Raw genomic sequence first — 6121 nt, 5'->3', positions numbered from 1 at the left:
TCACTTCTCTAAGAATATAAGACAAACTCTGCATTAATATAAACAAGACAATCCAGTAGATTAGACCCGCAATGAGTCCTTTCTTTGACTAGTTCTGTGTTCATTAGAGTCGATTAAATCCTGTGCTCATTTTGGAGGCTGTTGTTGATTATTACATTTACCTTTTTATTAAATATCCTGGAATCTTTTGCACTCCACACACTCAAACAATACAGATGTGACAGATAACCCTACATTGTGAATTAAACCTTAACAAAGCATGCAATGATCTGGTCACCACATTAGCAAACAATGCATGATTCTGGAACAACCCAATTAAAGTAAGAGTTATTATACATAATTATAAGTATGAAAATAATTTGTTCAATGCAAACACACCAGGGCCATTCAATTGATAAATAACTAGGGTAAGAGCTCTCAAATGTACTTGCAGTTGTGCGTGTTCACTGACTTCACTGAGAGAATGTGAACAAATGAGCAGTTAGGTCTACACATTAATGTAATTATGTGTGTGAAAATGTGTTAAAAAATAGCTGAAAGTCAGGTCAAAGAACACACACACACACACACACACACACACACACACACACACACACACACACACACACACACACACACACACACACACACACACACACACACACACACACACACACACACACACACACACACACACACACACACACACACACACACACACACACACACACACACACACACACACACACACACACACACAGTATTCTGTTCTACATCCTGATAGGCTCACTGCACAGGCAAGCAGCGACAGAAAAAGCAATAGGAACATGAGTTGGGGATACATATCGCTCCCCTCTAGCAAAAGGTTACCATGGTAGCCTGTTGTCAATCACAAGGTAGGCACGCCCTAAAACGTACCCTGCTCGCTCCATCCTCCATTTCACTCTAAATGGGACCATAATTTACCAAATGAACATCAAGCTGTATTGGAAAAGACATGAAACAAGCAATTCAAATCATAAACTGTTAACTGAGGTGATAAGTCAAGAGAGAAGTAGAGTTATTTTCTCATAGGCTCCTATAAAATCGGACTTCTTTTTGCTATCGAGTCCTTACCTGCAGGCTCTTAGAAATAATGCACATTCGAGGCCACTTCCATTTCTTATATTCAGGCTGTTGCCCTATGGTGGAAGACTGTTTACTTCAGTGAAAGTAAAAATACTATGGTCTTAATATAATGAGTTCCAAGTAAAAGTCCTGAATTGAAAACGTTGATCAGCAACATATATTTCAGGTATCAAAAGTTAAAGTTCTTAGAATATAATGGCTCGTTTTACAGTATTATATTATTATAGAATATTATACTCTCTAGTTTTTTAAAAACATATACATACATACACGTAGGAGCATTTAAATGTTGTCGTTTTTCAATTTGGGGCCAATTTACAAACAATATAGGCCTACTTTGTAAAATGTAGGCCTATATTGTTAAATCTAATATAGGCTAGTGCATCTTATTTTATATAATGCTGTTTTTTTTTAAGTAACTATGGGTTTTAAATAAATGTAGTGGAGTAAAAAGTACAATATTTCAGTCTAAATGTAGTGGAGATAAGTATATGTAGCATCAAATACAATTACTCAAGTAAAGTAGGCTACAAGTAACAGAGCTCTCAAGTCTCGAGACACACGCATTTCACTCCATTCACACGCTCACACGCCACACCTTGTATTGCTCACGCAGAGATTTCTTTCCAGGGTACCGCCCACCAAGTTGCGCCGCAATTTTGTACTAGGCTTGTACCACCGTTGACATTCGCGATACAATACAGAGGGCTTCATACTCCACTAGCAGCCCCCACCCCCCCCCCCTCCCCGTTGACATTCGCGGTACAGAGGGCTTCATGGGAACTTTGAGGGGAGCCAGAAGTTGGAGTACCAAACACCGCTGCCAAAATCTCACTCTGAACTCTGTTCAAAACTTGAGAGCTCTGAGTATATCAAGAGAGTACTTAACCTGACAGTAAATGCACCTGGTTACAATGCAGCACTGCTGGTGCGGCAAAACTAAAGAAACCGTTGAGAAACTGTTATAAAGACTGCAGCTTATTGTATTTCAAATCAATACAGAGTTTACCATTTTCTATTCTGCTTTCTTGCTCAGCTCATATTCACAATCAACCAACTTTCCCTGGTTTAATACCAAACCTCTTGATTCCTCCCTCCTTGTATCCTCTCCATCTCCTTCCCTTGATATGCTCTGTTGTCACTAAGTCAGCATGTTTGCCCTTTTCTTTCTCTCCTGAATTTTATTTCACATTTAGATCCCGTGGGATTAAACCATCCGTGCTATGGTTGAGCTCGAGCTAACGGCTAAATGCTAACTGAAGACAGCATGGGCCCAGGCTAATCAGTTAGCATGCTAATTTCGGAAGATATCTCTGCAACACAATATATGCACGTTTTTTGACATAACATCAACAGTTAATTCATTTTTTGAATGTGTTTAAGTTTCAATGATTGCATATCTCACACACATTTCCTTTCATCCTTCTCTCTCATCCTCATCTCTCCTTGTTTTTTTATGTCCTGCAATTTTGTATTGAATTTTGTTTCTGTCATCTCTTTGTTTGTCCTCCATTTGTCTCCCACCTTTCCTTCTCGTTCCATCTTCCATCCTTTCCTGTAGTTTTGATTTATCTGATTTATTATCTACTTTCTCTCTTCCCTGCCCTCTTACCGTCCATATTTCTTACCCTCAGTTCTCCCATTTCCCCCAAAACATTTCGTATACATGAGTCCTCCCTCTCTCTTTCCCTCTCTTTCTCTCTGTGAAGAAATCAATGGTTGTTCTCTCAATAGGAGGTCACAGGGTTGCAGGCGATGGCGTCTCGGCTTTTCAATTACTAGCAGCCTGTAGTCACCACAACACACACACTCACACACACACACACACACACACACACACACACACACACACACACACACACACACACACACACACACACACACACACACACACACACACACACACACACACACACACACACACACACACACACACACACACACACACACACACACACCTCTGTTCTGCCCTTCCCCCACTGGGTTGACCATACCAGACAGAGAGAACAAACTAACAAAATTAAAGGAGTACCATTTGGATGGAAAAAAAATAGAAAGAGAGGGATGTGAGGAGCACTGTAGAAAAAACATGAACAATATGAGAGGAGGAGGAGAAGGAGATGAAGAGGGAGGATGAGGAGGAGATGTGGGAGAGGAGAAAGGAGGGAAACAGAGGTCGTTCTCACTCTGTCTGCTTGTTGGTTCTTGTGTTGTCATAAACTTTAAATATAATAATGCAAGTAGGCTACTGTAACTTTGCACTGTAGCAGGACTTTTGCAATATTATGTGATCACACACAAATCCATCTGGCAAGCTTTAAGAAAAGTACATGTGTTCGTACCACAGGTTATGGGACGATTTAATGTCCTTTGAGAAGCTACTGGCATCTACAGTTGTGGTTTAGGTGAATGTAACTGGAGTGACCGTTGTTTTTTAAACAACAATGGCGGCTCGTAAACAGGTTAGCTTAGTCGCTGCAAGAGTATATCTTCGTTAGCGAAAAGCAAAGTTCTCTGAAGGTTTTTCTAAATGGAAATACCTGTTTGCTTTTCTTACGACCAGGTTTGGCCGGAATTGGAAAAATAGCTCATCCAATTATCTGCAAAGTATATTAACTGGTTGATTCGAAAAAAAAATCAGTGACAGCTTCTCTGACGGTTAGGTGTAGACCAGGGGTGTCAAACTCAAGGCCGGCCCGCAACTTCATTTTATGTGGCTCCACAAGAGCTCTGTTACACACGGTTACATGCCGATTTACAGAAGCACGTAAACTACATGTCCCACAATGCATCTCAAATATGAATTTTGTTCAGAATTTGACTTTTTAAATCATTTTGTGAAATTCTCACTGAAGAGACATCCAATTATTTGCCCTAGACTTCTGCTTTCAGATGTAGTTAATTATGAAGTTATTACCCTACCCCGTAATAATCCAATGCAGAGGCAATAATGTAATATATACGTTTATATATATTAAATATTTTTATTTTTATTTTTATATAGTCTTAAAATTACAACCGGCCCCTTTGAGTGCAGCCATAATGCTGATGTGGCCCGAGATGAAATTGAGTTTGACACCACTGGTGTAAAAAACCATATGGCGATTCAGGTGAAATATGCAGTTGCATTCAGTCAAGAACAGTTTAAATATCAAGAAGTCTTTGGAAGTTAGCCCATTTGTATCTGTAGCTCTCACTTTGACTGATTTATCCGTCTCAAAGAACTTGAGTCAAACTCTCTGAATCTGTTTCAATCTAATGTTTTTACATCAAAGGAAAAATCCACTAAACCTGATCGATGTAGAGGGGGGGGGGGGGTGGTCTGGTCAGCCTCAGTGTAACTGGGCAGAAGTCGTGAACAATATGGATGAAAACTCAGATAAAGCAAGTTTGTTTTGAGATGATTTTGCCTGACAGAAAATGTAGAGGTTAGGAGAAGAGCTCAAAGATGTGAGGACAAAGGAGTGGAGAGGAAGGGTGAGGGAAGAAGGGAGGTAGAAAGAAACGAGGTGGGGAGATGCAAGAATGAGAGGATGGAGGAAAAGACTCCAGGGGGGGGGGGGGTGAGAGAGGAGATGATGGAATATCTTGGGGAAAGAAGAACACATGAGATGAAGAGAGAGGAGAAAAACAAGAAGACAAGAGAAAAGGCCAAGGCTGCTGGACAAGGAGGAAAGAAGGAGAAGGAGGAAAGGAGAATACCAAATGAAAGGAGAGATTGCAGCTGAGGGGGGGGAGAAAGGGGAGGAGGTGGGAGAGAGAGGAGGAGACGCCCTCAGGGGTTATTGGGTCGTGGACAGCCAATCTCTCTCAGCTTAATCAACAGCAGCAGAGGTGATTGCAACACCGCAGGGGACTGCTGGGAAAAAAATATGGAGGGAGGAGGGGGGAGAGAACCAAATTGGACTGAATGGGAAGGTGTGGAGGGAAGAGGGGGGGGGGGGAGAGCTGGAAGATGAGGAGAAGATTGGAAAAGGAGGAAAACGGGGGGGAGAAAGGGGGAGGAAATACGATGGGGAAAGATAAGGAGGAGGAAAGGGAGATGAGGGTGATTGGGGGAGAAAAGAGGAGGGGTGAGTCAAAGGAAGAGGGGGGGAATGATGGGATGAAAGGAGGAGAAAACGGGTGAGAGAAAAAAGATAAATACATCCTTTAGGTTTCACTGAGAGGCAGTAACACCTCTAGTGGAGAACAGGAGAATAGCATGTAATAAACGTGAATAAATATACGAAACATTTGTGGAAAATAATACAAATTCCACTTTTGATTACGGGGCTCGATTTAAAGACTGAATGCATGGTTTTATTAATGCTTGTGATGTATTGTTCTTTTAGGCTATCTATTATCATCCCGGACAACAGCTGGACATTAGCCATGTTAGCTAAAGCTGCTCCATTTACTGTTTTTGTTACAGTAAATGAATGGGGACGGTCAACTAAACTTTGAGGGCCATGGGGTCAATGACTGTGGTTTTAATTAGTTTCAATTAAAAAAATGTTGGTCCTGAAAGATCAAATGTGTTAATATTGTTCATATTCTCTTTACTCTGCTATCTATCGCTGATGCAAGACTGATATAGGCGGACCTCCCTGTCTTACTTTACCTGCCTACCTGCGCAAACTGTTGCCAACTCAGCAACTCTTTGACTAACTGGGGTATGCCCATACTTGCCAACCCTCCCGATTTTCGCGGGAGACTCCCGATTCCACTGCCCCCTCCAGGTTTCCTCCCGGGGTTATATTTCTCCCACATTTCTCCCGATTTCTGACAAAATCTGATTTACTCACGACTGATTCCACTCGGACTTCAATACGGTTACACCATTGTTTGGTTTCCATGGTAGCGCGTCTCTTTAGTAGCACGCGCAACTCAAAGTCTGAGAGGGTGAGGCAGACAGTCACAGAAAAACTGAACAAGAATCGACAACTCTACCCTCTGCTCACTCCTTTCCTGTAAAATACAGGTCTAGCCCACACATATGCTCCATCAAGGATGGTGCTACAGGCCGCAAGGC

This window comes from Notothenia rossii, assembly GCF_949606895.1.
Source record: "Notothenia rossii genome assembly, contig: scaffold_131, whole genome shotgun sequence".
NCBI classification, from domain to species: domain Eukaryota; kingdom Metazoa; phylum Chordata; class Actinopteri; order Perciformes; family Nototheniidae; genus Notothenia; species Notothenia rossii.
This window is presented reverse-complemented; position numbering follows the sequence as displayed.